The sequence below is a fragment of the Rhincodon typus genome, chromosome 26 (genome assembly GCF_021869965.1).
Source record: "Rhincodon typus isolate 14 chromosome 26, sRhiTyp1.1, whole genome shotgun sequence".
NCBI lineage: Eukaryota > Metazoa > Chordata > Chondrichthyes > Orectolobiformes > Rhincodontidae > Rhincodon > Rhincodon typus.
Window position 1 is genome coordinate 11,604,331 of NC_063357.1, and position 15,695 is coordinate 11,620,025.

The following is a 15,695-nucleotide window of genomic DNA, read 5'->3' on the forward strand; positions in this document are numbered from 1 at the left end:
CTCCTGGTTGTAGTTGTGTTAGGCCCGGAACCAGGCACTCCTGGTTGTAGTTGTGTTAGGCCTGGAACAAGGCACTGCTGGTTGTAGTTGCTGTAGGCCCGGAACCAGGCACTCCTGGTTGTAGTTGTGTTAGGCCCGGAACCAGGCACTCCTGGTTGTAGTTGCGGTAGGCCCGGAGCCAGACACTCCTGGTTGTAGATGCTGTAGGCCTGGAACCAGGCACTCCCGGTTGTAGTTGTATTAGGCCTGGAACCAGGCACTCCTGGTTGTTGTTGCCTTAGGCCGGGAGCCAGACACTCCTGGTTGTAGATGCTGTAGGCCCGGAACCAGGCACTCCCTGTTGTAGTTGTGTTAGGCCCGGAACCAGGCACTCCTGGTTATTGGCGAGGCGACGGTGACAGGTGAGCTGGGGGGCGAGTGTGGGATTCAGCATGGATTTGGCAGCAGCGGCTGTGAGGCAGGCTCAGTGGCGAAGAGATGGTGCCTGAAGACTGGCGACTCCTACATTGGTGGGTCTGGTGCAGGCGGTGGTGAGGCAGTGGAGGCGCAGGTGTCACTGGTGAGCTGACACAGGGCTCATGGTGGAGGCAGCGGAATGAAGACAGACTCACTCTTTCAGTTGTATCTGTTTACTCTTTTAATTCTTAAACTATTCAAAATGGCGGCGGACGGCGCGACAGTTGAAGCTTTTTACTGTATTAGTTATTCACTGCAAAATGCAAGTGACAATATATCATTCGATTTGACTACCTAATATGGATGACCTCCAGTGGTGTCAAGCAGAGCAGGAAATCTGTGATGAGCTGATCTAATCCCATAATGGTCAACTTCTGTTTATTTCTTCAGATAGCAAAAGCCGAATGCTGGCATCAAAGTAATTTAAATAATTCCTGCTGCATGATCTGACTCAGGCTAGCCCTCTGTGTAAAGCCCAGGGGAAGAGGAATGACATTTTGCTGAGGCTGCCCGCGACTTTGATCAGTACACGAAGAAAGCTTAGAGCTTCAGGCTGAGCGCAGTCTCGGATGATGAAATAAACATTTGGCTCAAATGGAATTTCATGTCAGCCTTGCAGTCGCTCCCTCCTTTAAAATCCCATTTTTGATATCTATCTTTGTTCTTGCCTTTTTCCACAACTAATCTAGTCTATCCATCAAAGTAAGTGTAACCCCAACCACAGCAGAAAGCATGGGCTCCGTTTGTAACATAACGAATATCGATGCGGCAAAAATGCTGAGTGCCATTCACGTTCCTTAGGAAAATAAAAAATTTACTCCTTAAAGGCACAACCATTTAGTCTCTTTTGGAAAAATGCAGCAAACTGTGCATGGGTCTTTTTTTTGGATTTTGTTTTCGAAGAATCGTATTTGCAATACAATTTTTCACAATAAAAAATACAGAGAATGTGGAAAATGCCCAGCATTTAAGAGACAAACCACAGATTAAAATTTTGACACAATCTTTCATCAGATTTACAACAAGTAGGTGAATTTCCACCATGTCACACCATGACTATGTGGAGACTAAGGCTGTGGTTTATTAATTCAATAACATTGACCTTTTAGTGCCTTCATGCGCCATTTTATTCTCTGATATTTTAATTTAGGTATTAACCTACTTATATTAAATAATAAATAAAATGTAAAAATGAACATAGAACATAGAACATAGAACATTACAGCACAGTACAGGCCCTTCGGCCCTCGATGTTGCGCCAATCTGTGAAACCTAGAAAAAAGACCTGCTCGTCTATCCAGCCTGTCCTACACAGGCGGTGATATTTACAATAAATACTCTTGCTATCCCAACTTGCTGAAGTGATCTGCCAGGAAAAGTGAAGCTACTAGTGGTTCCCTGCATTCTTATAGCGTCTTTCATGGCCTTGGAATGTTCCAAACTGCTTTACAACCGATGAAATACCTATTAAGGTGTAGTCACTGTTGTAAAGTGGGAAGCTCAACTTTATAAAATAAGAATTGGTCTCATTAATTCCACTTACTGAAGTCATTGCTTGACCATGTTTTCATAGAATCATAGAATCCCTACAGTGTGGAAACAGGCCCTTCAACCCAACAAGTCCACACTGACCCTCAGAGCATCCCACCCAAACCCATTCAGATGATAGCGAGAGAGGGATTGCATTGTACAATTTTTCTTAGAATCACAGATTGATTACCACTGTCACTGTACCTCTTTCTTCCGTTTTGGAAGATATGATTTTTAAAATCTTCAACCAATCGAAATTGTTGTAAATCAGACTGAGACAAGGTAAACTGTTTAAAAATGCAAAGCCACCCCAAGATGGAGTTCAGAGAACAAGAGAATTGCCCTCAGAATGGGGGTGAGAGCAAAGAGAGAGGCTGGTACAAACTAAACCCACTTCAAAACTTAGCATGGTCTCAGGAAGGCAGTAACAAGTGCAAAGTACTGGACATTGACATATGGATGCCACAGTCAACCAAAAGAACCTCTTGAAAATACGCACTGGAACCAAGTTTTCAAAGGACAGTCTGGAAGTTTTTAGAAGCTTTTTACTAAAAGGGAAACTGCTACTTCCACCTCCCCCGCTATCTCAAAGAAACAGACACCTGCTTCCCTCAGAAACAGCTCCAGAGCTGAAGCACCGTGATCCTAGAACTTTGAAATAATTGCAATATTTTCTACGATTAAATGCACCCAAGAAATCAGCTGATCAATATCATCCTCAGGTTTAAGCCTAAAGCCTTAAGGCAACCAAAGGACTCCAGATTGTATATTCTTTTATCTTTATTCGTGCTGAATGTATTCCCTTTCAATTTGCTGTGTCTGTGTGTGTGCGTGTGTCTGTGTGTTTGTGTCTGTGTGTCTGTGTGCGTATGTATGTGTGCATGTGTGTGTGTCTGTGTGTGCGCGCACGTGTGTGTCTGTGTGTGCGTGCACGTGCATGTGTGTGTGTTTGTGTGTGTGCACGTGGATGTGTGTTTTTTGTGTGTGAGTGTGTGTGAGTGTATGTGCATGTGAGTGTGTGTGTATCTGTCTGTGTGTGTGTATGTGCGTGTGTGTGCCTCTGTATGTGTGTGTGTTTTGTGTGTGTGTACATGTGTGTTTTGTGTGGTATGTCTTGTGTAGTGTGTGGGTGTGTGGGTGTGTGAGTGTTTGTGTCTGTGTGGAGATGTATGTGTGTGTGTGTATGTGTGTGTGTGATTGTGAGTGTGTGTCTGCGTGTGTGAGTGTGAGTGTGTGTAAGTGTGAGTGTGTGTGTATGGTGAATGTGAGTGTGAGTGTGTGCATGAGTGTGTGTGTGTGAGTGTGTGTGTGTGTGTGTGAGTGTGACTGTGAGTGTGGTGCATGTGTGCGCCCAAGTGTCAGTACAAAGGCCATCGCCTTGACATTTAATCTTCGTTGTTTTTCTCAGGTCTAGCAGTAAATAAATTTGCTCCTTCAACAAAATCTTGTGATTGGCTCAGTATGACTGACAGCAATAAAATCATAGAATCAAATAACTAAAGTGTGAAAGCAGGCCATTCAGCTTATCATATCCACCCAAAGAGCATCCCACCCAGACTCAACACCCTACCCTATCCCATCCCTGCATTCCCCATGGTTAATCCACCCAGCCTGCACACTCTAGCACAGCCAATCCACCTAACCTGCATGTTTGGACAGTGGGAGGAAACCCACGCAGACACAGGGAGAACATGCATACCCCACACAGACAGTCACCCGAGGGTGGAATTGAACCCAGGTCCCTAGCACCGTGAGGCAGCAGTGCTAAACACTGAGTCACTATGTCACCCTTCTAGAATTAATTGGCGAGGGACACAGCCTCATGCTATTAAAGAACTTAAATCTTTGCTATGACCAATGGAGAGGGTAGAGCTGAGGGGTGGGGGGTTGTTGGGATGGGGGAACTCACCCTTCTCGCCTGGTTGCAACACAGCACAAAAAGAGGCCAATTAGCACGTCATCTCTGTACTGGCCGTCTGAAGGAACAGTTCATCAACGGCCACTCCAACCTTAGCCCTGAAACTTTCTGTTTCGTTATCAGCAGTGAGAAGCTGATCCTAGATAAATAATCACAGGAGAGTTTGGGGCCACTTTTTATATTCAACTCCCTTTTGAAAAGATATAACAATGCTAAAGTTTAAAAAACGACTCAAACAATGACATTCTGCAGGTGTTTTCAGTTGCTTCTATGCTACAAATATCTGCGGGTGCACATAACCCTCTCCCCACAGAAGCTGTGTCTCAATAGGTGTCAAAACGATGTGCATTGAAGTCACACTCCACAGATTTAGGCACAAAATCCAGCCTGACATTCTACCACAGGGGGAGTTCTCCTGACATCCAGGCCAATATTTATCCCTTCATCAACATTACTAAAAAGAACCAGATTATCCAGTCCAGAATATCAGCATCATCCCAGAGGGCTATAGCGCTGCTGTCTCATGGATGGTGACACAAGGCACTGAGTTTAACCTGAGGGTCACCACACCTCAGGCAAGGAGAGAGGTTGAGAAGGCATGGATACTATTGGAGTTTGTTGAGCACAAATTCATGCGTTACAACAGTGACAACATGTCGAGTGAGCCTCATTGTACTTTGGGACACCTTGAAGAAGCTGGATTTTACAGTTCCCACTGGGACAAGGATAAGAGGTGGCAGAGACAGCCATGTTGGTGTGCTAATATCCTTGGTCCATGCCTAATTTGCAGAGAAGGGATCTCAGAAGGTTAGAGAGAGGGAGCCTCCATGTTGAGGCACCCTCTCTTTTATTTTACCCTCTATTGCAGCTTTTCAACCTAGAATGCCGCTAATTAACCCTCCAGCTTTGAGAGCCCATGCGCCATCCTTAATTGGACCATGAGCCCGTTTCCAGGACAACAGGAGGAAGAGGAGCCCCCATTTAAATCACAAAGAGTGGGGCTGGATTCAGCATCAGGAAACAGTCCTGATTTCTCTATCTCCATCTCCCCCACCACCCACCCCAGAGAAAAATGCCATATCCCCCCACCCCAAATTTATGAAAGCATTTATAAAAAGGCAAGTTTTCTTAAAGGGGTATGCAATTGACTTTCTCTGTGAGTGCTGATTTGTAACGGACCTCTCAAACACTGCTGTATGAATAAGAGGCAATGGCTCCCGAATTAGAACAATAAGAACTATGAACAGGAGTAGGCCATTCAGCCCCTCGGCTTCAATTCCACTTTCCTGCCTGCTCTCCATAACCCTTTAACCCATTACTTGATTGATTGTTTCTCTTCAGGTCCACCCCAATCCCTCCACTGCCCCAGTTCTCTCCTTCACAGTTCCAAAGAACAAGGTCACAAAGCCAATGGTGACAGTAAATCAACACCCACTTACTGCCCTATGCACCGTTTTTATTCTCAGCATTGAGGAGTGCCACATTATGGCCTATATGTTAAGCCAAATTAAAAGGAATTTGGCATTAAATGAAGGTTATCAATTAATCTGACAAGCAGTTGGTGTGAAAGTCTCACAGTGGCGTGGGGTGAGGAGAACGTTGAGCAAACAGTCAGTTGAGCAGAGCAATTACAGCCAACAGTGAACAGAAGAGAAAACTAGCATTGAGCTCCATTGACCACCACCTGGAGATTTCCACATTGCAAACTGTCTGTCTCTACTCACAGCAACAGCTGTATCTGTGCTCACAACTCACTACGCACTGGGATCCCAAAGTAGCAACTGCTAAGCCAAGAGCATTCTAGCATAAGTGAGATTCCTCACATACCCCAGTTCCCACAAGACTTGTGGGATAAAAGAAAATACATCTATTTTTACTTACCAGTTCATTTGGTGGAGCATCTTCCAGTGATGTATTGTTACCAAAAGTTACGGTTTCTACACAGCTAGGGAGCTTCCTGCCGGCCTGAAGTCCCCATGTTAAAATAGTCAGGATTGAAAGAGAGAGGAGCTACATGTCAGCTCCACCGCTGGCCATCTTTCTGCACTGTTTTATTGCTTCTCTATTATTATTTCAGAACAGAGGCGTTATTTCTCTCTCTCACACACACACACACACACACATACACACAGGAGTTCAGCATGTGTGACTAAAACAACAATCTTCACTCAGTGTGGTCTCATTGAGGACAGACAATACTGCCAGCTCCAATACTGAATAAACACATCTTTCATTGGTTAGGGCAGCTTCTCACAGCGAGGGCCACAGGGAACAAATCTCCTTTTAGAAAAGAAAACGTGAAAAGTTTAACTTAAGAAAGGTTTAGCCTGATTTCCATCTTTTTCATCTCAGTGATCTCTGTAAAAGCACCAAGTATGATAGATAAGCTTCTCTCTGTATCATACATACACTGGGACATAGTAGATTCATTGAAGGAAGATTATTGCTTAAAATTCTGTTTAAAAATGTACAATCAACTTATAAACAGCACCACAGAAATCCACTAGTTTAGTGTTATATATTTCAGTTTGAAATGAGGATAAGAGTGGTTTCTAAGCATTTAGTGTGAGGTGGTGCATTTTGGTATAATGAACATGGAGAGACAGTATAACGGGTACTACATTAAAAGATGCAAGATCAGGGAGTCCTGGGTTTACATATGAATAAGTCACTAAAAAGTGACAGGACAGGTAAAGAGAGCTGTTAATGAAGTGTACAGTATCCTAGGCTTTATTAATAGTGGAATAGAGTACAAGAGCAGGGAGGTTATGCTAAAACACGAAATGTCCTCAGTTGCAGTATTCTATATAATTCTAGGCTCCACACTCTAGCAAGGATGTGAATGCTTTTGACAGAGTGCAGAAGAGGTGTACGAGAATGGTTCAAGGGATGAGAAACTTCAGTTATGAAAATGGATTGGGGAAATTGAGACTGCTTTCCTTGGCTAGGAGAACGCCAAGAGGAGATCTGATTGAAGTTTTCAAAATTATGAGGGGTCTGGACAGAGTAGTCAGAGAGAAACTGATCCTACTCATAAAAGGAATAAAAACCAGTGGGCACAGATTTAAAGAGATTTGCAAAAGAAGTAAGTTGGAATTCACTGTCTGGAAGTTTGGGAGGGGTAGGTTCAACCAGGGCATCAAGAGGACATTAGATAACTGTTTAAATAGAAATAGTGGATAGGGCTATAGGGAAAGGGTGGGGGAATGACACTAAATCTTGATGCACATTCAGACAGCCAGTGAAAATATGATGGGCTGAATGGTCTTCTTTAGCTCTGTAACAATTCTGTGATTTGGATGTAGAATTAAACAATCTATTACAACTCACTCGCCAATTCCTATTAACCGAGCACTTCCATCTGGAAAAATGACTACAATTTTCCTTTTTTCTCCTGAGTTTAGATTCTATTCTGTCACGCTGGCTGCCCAAATTACACAGGGAAATATTCCTTATCAACACTGAGCAGCAGGCAGCTAGTTACACAGTTCCTGGGAGGATTTAACACACAGTACTGAAAGGCATTAGACCACACTGTTCCTGTAACCATTTGAGTACTAACAGCTGTGTCTGGCACTGAACACAGTTGCTTCTCTGATTTTGTGTCATAATTTTTGTGCATTGCGCTGAAGTACAGATTCAATCTCCACTATCATGTAAAACTGTGCTGCATCCCAACTGCGTTATCTTCTCACTGAGGCTCTGGGCATCAGTTCCTGGGGAATGGAAACACTCCAGTTTTTGTACTCAGGGGACCAAAATGTGGGTAATACATTTTATCATATTCTAATGCAGTGTTCCTCCGTACAGAATCAGCACCCTCTCATGCAGGACTGGTAAGCAGTGTAGGATCTATTTACCCCAAAAATCTTGAGCAGGTTTACTTAACAGGTTAAATGATAACTTGCAGTTATGCTGCAACTTACATACACTTCCTTGGCCTAGCATGGTTACTAGCCATGTGGTGTCACCCCAGACCTTGGCTTAATAACATACTCAGATCTTAATGCAGTAATGAAATAACTCCACAGAGGCCAGTCTCCTATCTCCAAGTCACCCTTTATTTACGCATGCACAGCACTTGACACTGGTCCAGCTTCCTCAAAGCAAGCTCTTAGAGTGAACAGAGCCTCTGACACTCCTGTTTCTATCTGTCCAGCTTAACAGCCCCAATCAGGGAACTAGAATTCTGTAACAGAGGTTGCTGGAAAAACTCAGCAGGTCTGGCAGCGTCTGTGAAGAAGTTAACGTTAAGGAGGAGGAAGGGTCATCGGACCTGAAATGTTAACTCTGATATTTTTTCCTTCACAGATGCTGCCAGACCTGCTGAGCTTTTCCAGCAACTTCTGTTTTTGTTCCTGACTTACAGCATCTGCAGTTCTTTCAGTTTTTAACTCATATTCTATGATGTCCACCTGGCTGACCTAACTACAATTGCTACAAGTAACACAACAAGTGCCAACAGTTCCTTCATGGAAACTGTCATAACTGAATTCAATCCTACGCCCAGATTTTCCAATGAGGGTGACCGGAATAGTGATGGACCTCAGGAACCTTGGTAGATTTTATACATCCTACTGCAAATTGCTAACACAAACTAAATCGCCATGGATACAAATTTGAGGCTACGACCTATGGTTTATGTTGCTTATAACTGGGAGCGTTTCCACTCACAAGCCATTAGAAAGCCAATTATTTATGCTTAACGGGTTTATCGTGCTTTCATTAAAGCCGTGTGTACTAACCAATGCAACAGTGAAAGCTGCATTAACAGCATCATCTTCCAAACCTGTGACCTCTACCACTGAGAAGGACAACAGCATGGGAATGCTACCACCCACACGTTCCCCTCGAATACACCCATCCTGACCTGGAACTACATCGCCGTTCCGTCACCACTGCTGGATCAAAATGTTGGAACTCCCTTCCTGACAGCACTGTAGGGGTCAGTACACCAGGTTGACTGCAGAGGGTATAGGAGGCAGCTCATCACCACCATCTCACAGTCAATAAGGAATGGGCAACAAATGCTGGCATTGCCAGTGATGCTTATATCCCATGGAAGAAACACCTTATTTTTAAAACTTTTTTTTTGGATTCTAGCTTTTAATGTGCTCGTTCTGTGGTCAGATACCTCTGAAGCATGTGCTATTCCATTCAGCGTAGAGGTGCTTCCTATTGTTAACTGAAAGATAATCCAAAAATCTCATTGTTCCTTCCTCTCAAAGTGACTGAGTAACCAGTGACAGGGTTGGAAAATTCACACAACACAGTGCATTGCAGCTATTAATGGCTTTCATTCCAATACAAAGATGTGATCTTTTCACATATCAGCCAGCCAGTTCCTGTGGCTTGACTCAGGTTTTTTCTGTACTTCCTTAATGGATTTACAATGCTCTTCCTGTGTTTCCATTAAAGTGCAGAAACAATGAAGTCGGAAGTATAAGAATTGGGCTTTAGTCTTGACATGCCTTACTACTGCTATTCCCAAATAAGCTTTATGCAGGAAAAATGGACTTGTAGTGACACCTGGATAAATCCCAGCGGAAGTTTGATATTCTCTGCATTGTCCAGCCTGACTTTGAAGCTCTGATTCCTTCTCTGTTGTTCCCAGGACCCTTGCTTTCTTTGAGTTACCTGGGTCACAGCAGCTCAGAGGGCAAGCAAATTGCTCCTGGGATTGGGCCGCTGTTTTTTGGTTTCTGGGGAAGAAAGGGTTTTTGTTTTCTTTTCATTTGTGAGATGTGAGAATCTTGGAAAAGTAAACATTTGTTGCCCATCCCTAATTGCCCTTTTGTAAGTGGTAGTGAGCCACTTTCTTAAACCACTTGTGATCCTTGTAGCGGAAAGACATCTACAGGGCTGGGGTGGAGGGAGTCCCACGATTTTGGGCAAACAATGATGAAGGAAGTTGGATGGCAGGGAATTTTCAGGTAATAGAGTTCTAGGGCATCTGCCGCCCTTGCTCTTCTAAGTGGTAGAGTTTGGGGTTTTGTTGAAGAAGGCTTGGGATGTTGTACTACATCTTGTAAATGACACACACTGCTGCTACTGTGTATCGGAGGTAGGGGGACTGAATGGTTAAGTTGTTGGAAAGGTGTCTTGTCCTGGAGGGCATCAAAGTTCTTGAGTGTTAGTGGGACTGCAGTTCGTAAAATGTTCCATCACCCTTCCTGACTTGTGCCTTCTGGATGGTGGATAGATTTTGAAGGGTCAAGAGGCGAATGACTTGCCATAGAATTTCAGGTCTCTGTATGGCTGTTGTAGCCTCGGACTTCCCCTCATTCACAGAAGAAGGTCAATCTCTTGTAACTGAGATTGGTCACTCAATGGAGTTGGGCAGGGGGGGTGTGGTGTGGAGAAACGGAGCCCACCCACTGGCCGCTCGCTCAGGCCCTTTGGCCCAGTTTTAAGCCAGAATATTTGACAATAGGACCTGCTCTCTGATAGACCCTGCCCTGCCACCATAAAAAAGATGGTGTCATTTCCCACAGATAGGGTAAACAAAGGCTTTCTAAATAGTGAAGTAAATGATGCAGGTGTGGCCTTGGGAAAGAGGAAGGGGAAAGGATGCCACAGCTGATTGCAACTGCCCATAGAAGTTGCAATCTTCTATGCTCAATCTTATTAATTTTGATTCTCACTGATCCATGCAAGAGGAAGAGAAATAATAATTCTCAATTGCCTTTGATACATGAGTTCCTTCAATTTTATACTCTACCCAGTACCTTTGGCTTCCTCATCCTACACATGACCGTAACTCAGCCTTAAAATCTAGAAACAGTTGCTTTATCTGCCGGATGATTAGATCATCTTCGTCTTGTCACTGAGACTATGCACAGACATTATGTGCCTGGCACAAGCATTTGTTCTCCATTATGAAATAATGGAAGCACTCCAGCAAGGAGAACTCCTTCAGTTCCCACATGCCAATTGATTTGATTACAGTTAGCCTCCACTCTGCCGGAAAGCAGTCAATCTACGAACTGTAAAAGCACTCACAAACCTGAGGCAACGTCCTTCTGAAAGCACAAATACAATCACTTGAGACTGCAAAGAGATGTTTGTAGCCAAGAGCCAGAATAGAAATAATGCAAAACACGCTTCCACGTCCCTACAGGGACCATTAGGGGCAATGCATTATTTACAAGAAAATTCAAGAATTTGCTTGTCACCTCAAATTAAATAATGTATGTCCCCTTTGGTAAACTAAACTAAGGTTCGGTTTGGTGTAGGGCTTGCACATTGCAATCTTGCAAAGTGCTCTTCATGCTAAGTATGTGCCCACTTTTATTAATTGTAATGTCTGTGTTACTTTGACCCCAGAAATTAAAAAAAGTACTAGAATTCTTTTTCTCTAGCAGCGGAGCAACATGCATGTACATTTTGAGGGGTGCAGTGACTGTAATGTCCAGCTTTTTTAAACAGATGACCTGAACTTTCCCCCTTTGTGCCGATGTGGTTCGGTTTTGTAAATAAAAGCTGAAGCACAGTGGTGAAAACGTCATAATAAAATTGCACACAGTTGGGACCAGACCAAGCTGAGTGCTGTTTACAATACTGGATGCCTCATCAAAACATTAGGACATCAAAACCATAGCCTATGTATACTCTTGAAGATTGGTGTCAATATTAGGACCATGAATTTTCTAATTATATAGAAAGAAGGCTGCAGCCGTGTTAGCTATGGCTCAGTTGGTAGCACACTTGCCTCACAGTCAGATGGTTGTGAATTCAAGAGCCAATGCTTCAGCTTTTATTTATAAAACCGAGAGACAGCAGCACAAACGGGGCAAATTCAGGCGATCTGTTTAACAAAGCTGGACATTACAAACACTGCACCTCCCAAAATGTACATGCCTGCTAGATAAAGAAATTCTAGTATTTTTTAAACTTGTGGGGTCAAAGTAACACAGACATTACAATTAATAAAAGTGGCCATGGTGCACTGATGGAGGTGTTGTTTTTTGGAATGAGATGTTAAATTATGGGCCTTCTTTGCTCTTTAACATGGGTGTAAAAATGTTTATTTTAAAAATGAGCAAAGGAGTTATTCCTGGTGTCTTTACTAACATTTATCCCTCAACCAACACCACAAAAATAAATGACACGTCATTATTACATTCTTGGTTTGGGATCTTCCTGTGAACAAATTTCCTACATTACAATCATGGCTACCCTTCAAATATTTTTCATTGACTGTAAAGCACTTTGGGACATCTTGAGGTTGTGAAAGATGCCTACATAAATCTAAATCTTTCTTTCCATCTGTACACCGTGGGTGAAATTACCACACATTCAAACACTTGAACTTTACTAAAAGTATCATATTTTCATACATTACCAACATAAGAATTACAGATGAAAGAAATGAGAAGAAATTTCTTTGCAGAGGTGGTTGTTAAGAAGTGGAATGTATTATTTCCTGAAAATGTGAAGGAATTACCAAGAAAACATTTTAATGGGCAATTTGATTTTCACTTGAAATCACCTTACAGAGCCTGTAACATTTGATCATTCTATCTTGGCCACAGAAGATACAAACATTACAGTCAGGTGAGTTCAACTCTCCAGATGACTCCCTTTATGTTACACCTTTATGCTTATATCCCACACTGTTCCTAAGTGGTGCAAATCTTTTGCAAACGTAACTCACATATCAAGATATCCTAGGACTATGTGTTCTCAAATTTCACACACAGTGTTTCGATTAGAAAGGCCTCAGAATAGAACTGAGTTCCAATGTTGGATGTGATAATGCAAATATATATCTAGATGTGGCCAAGATGCGGAGGTGCTGGTGTTGAACTGGGGTGGACAAAGTCAGAAGTCACACAACGCTAGGTCTGAGTAGTCTTGTGGTCGTCTCTGATATGTCTCTATTCCCCTAGGTATCAGAGTAGCCCACAAACCAACAACCACCCTGCAACAGCTACTGACGAATGTAAAGGATCCCATACCCACAATCAATAAAACTAATGTAATATACAAAATACCATGCAAGGACTGTGAGAAACATTACATAGGCCAAACTGGAAGAAAACGGACAATAAGGATACACAAACACCAACTAACCACCAAGAGACACAACCAATTCTCACTGGTCTCAATACACAGACAAAGAAGGACACGAATTCAACTGGGACAACACATCCATAATAGCTCAAGCCAAACAGAGACACGCCAGGGAATTGCTGGAGACCTGGCATTCCAACCAGAACTCCATCAACAAACACATTGAACTGGACCCGACATACAAACCACTGAAAAACAGAACCGGAAGTAATGCCAACCACCCCAGCAAACTGAGGCATATAAATAACAAGCGGGACAGAACACCAACGCTTCACTGGAGGCGCACTGACGATGTTACCTAGCAGGGTGACAAAACGTTTGCAACCAAACCCACTGGCTCCGCGAGCATATCTACAACCTCATCCACAACCCGAGCTACAAACCTTCTCAAAAACTTTAGGAGAAATTTCTTCACTCAGAGGGTTTCTGATGCTTAGTCACAAGGAATGGTTGAGATAAGGAGCAATGCACGTCCCAAGGGAAAGTTAGATAGTATTCTGATGAATGTAGGAAATAAGCAAGGTAGCAAGGTTACTTTTGAATTGTTCTATTTTAAAAATGGCACAGATCGTTCACATCAAATTGTCTCCCTCATTCTATGGTTGTGATTTGACTGGGTGGTTTAATCAGAACAGGAACCAAAGAAACTATTTTTTACCATAATGCAGAATTAATTATTTTATTACCTTAAGAGTGGTGTTGCTTAAAGAGTTCAAATTGGCTAAGGACAGGATATCATCGTCTGAACAGAGCCCATGCCCTCTGTCTCTAATGCAGCTCCCATAACCAGGATCAAATTACTCAAAGCTTAAAGGGCCATCAAGTACTGTCCCCACACAGACCAAAGGAAAAGGATGAGCAAATTCAAAGAAAAAAAAGCAGTGGGTTGGAATCAGGAACAATGCAGGATCAATAGAACACATTTTAAACAGAAAATACAAAAGCTGCTCCAAATACAGTGTTGAAGCCACAGACGGCCAGACAAAGCAAAATATAAAGCAAAAAGCAAGGAGCACAGCAGATGTACACTCAATGTCCCCATAATAGTCAGACTGTTGTAAGTTCCTGGATCTATAAAATGCTTACAAAAGGAAAAACAACAGTAGAATGCTGTTTCAGGGGTTGTGGTCCTAAAATGCCAGCTTGTGGCCCCGCTTGGGATCCCGACCCTCCACTTGGGTCAACCTTGTGCTAGTTTGTGGGCATTTCCTTTGATTTCACTTCATAGAGTCATAGAGATGTACAGCATGGAAACAGACCTTTTGGTCCATATCGTCAATGCCAGCCAGATATGCTAGGTAAATCTAGTCCCATTTGCCAGCATTTGGCCCATATCCCTCTTAACCCTTCCTATTTACGTACCCACCCAGATGCCTTTTAAATGTTGTAATCATACCAGCCTCCATCACTTCCTCTGGCAGCTCATTCCATACACACACCACCCTCTGCAAGAAAAAGTTGACCCTTAGGTTACTTTTATGGTGACTTCCCTGCTCTCTCTTTGGCAAGAAAATGGCAGCCAACATCATGGTTGTCATCTGCCTCTGCTGCTTATGTGCATTTAATGCCACTATTTAGGAGCAGAGCTCACATTGGGCCCAATTAAGGCACTTACGGTTCAAAACAGTGTCAAATGGCTGATGCAGCAGCAGTAGGGGAGTATGACAGTTCCTGACTCCACTTTCACCATGCCTTTTAGTATCTGTACACAAATTAAGAGAATTATGCGCCAGTAAATACAACCTTAGTCCTTTAGTTCACCGTACTACAGAAAGTGCAGCCAGCACTCGAAAATCTAAGCTGGCATTCTTTACGCTTATAACCCTATTGTTTTAAAGAGGGTGCAGTTTCCTATACTTTTCCTGTTTAGACAGTCTGTTCAGGAATTTGATTCAGTACACATGCAAGCAAGGCCAACCAGCATCTATAAGATTTTACCTTAAGGTAACTGAGCGTGAGCAGTAACATTGATCAGTAATTGATTACTGCAGTTGGTGCATATTTCAGCTTTGCAGTAATTACATACACATAGGCTACTCTCAGGGGACTCTTGTCACTACCACTAGACTGAAACTCTATAAGCCATGCAGACTGCAATGAGTTTTGGCAGCAGATAAATAAGAGTGGTATGATGACTGGGATGTCCAGTGGATGAAAACATGATCTTTTAACCTCTGGGGGCCAAGTTGGAAATTGTTAAAACAGTGTCTAAACACTAGGACTGAGTGTCATAGTTAAAAAGCATTTGGACAGTTTCAAGGCAGTTCAAAATCTCCTAATCTAAACACTATGTATTGACACTAATTGGGATTAGGTTAGCAATTAAATACTAAATTTTGTTTTTTGAGCATATTCTTCAGCAGATTCAGATAGTTATGAGCTATTGGTTTGTCAAAACTGCCCAATTTACATCAGGAGTGAAAAGAAAATGATATAATCTCCACTATTCCATCCCCATGCCCACTGACTTTCCATTATAATCCTCTTTGTCTATTCTACCTCATCTATTGAATAGGGAATAAATATTGATGTTACAACGTGCTGTGCAAATTTACAAACCTCCTATTCACAATCTATTTTTAAAAACCCTTTGACCAAAAACTAGCTAACTACAGGTATAAGAGACAACAAGATGCAGAGCTGGATGAACACAGCAGGCCAAGCAGCATCATAGGAGCAGAAAGGCTGACGTTTCGGGCCTAGACCCTTCATCACA

At 42.7% G+C, this 15,695-nt stretch overlaps 1 protein-coding gene across 1 annotated transcript in view; it reads right to left on the reverse strand.

The window, feature by feature from the left end:
* The window catches only part of LOC125486187 (LHFPL tetraspan subfamily member 7 protein), a 262,361-nt gene that overhangs the window by 197,783 nt on the left and 48,883 nt on the right, over positions 1-15,695 (reverse strand). The gene's annotated exons all lie outside the window — the stretch shown is intronic.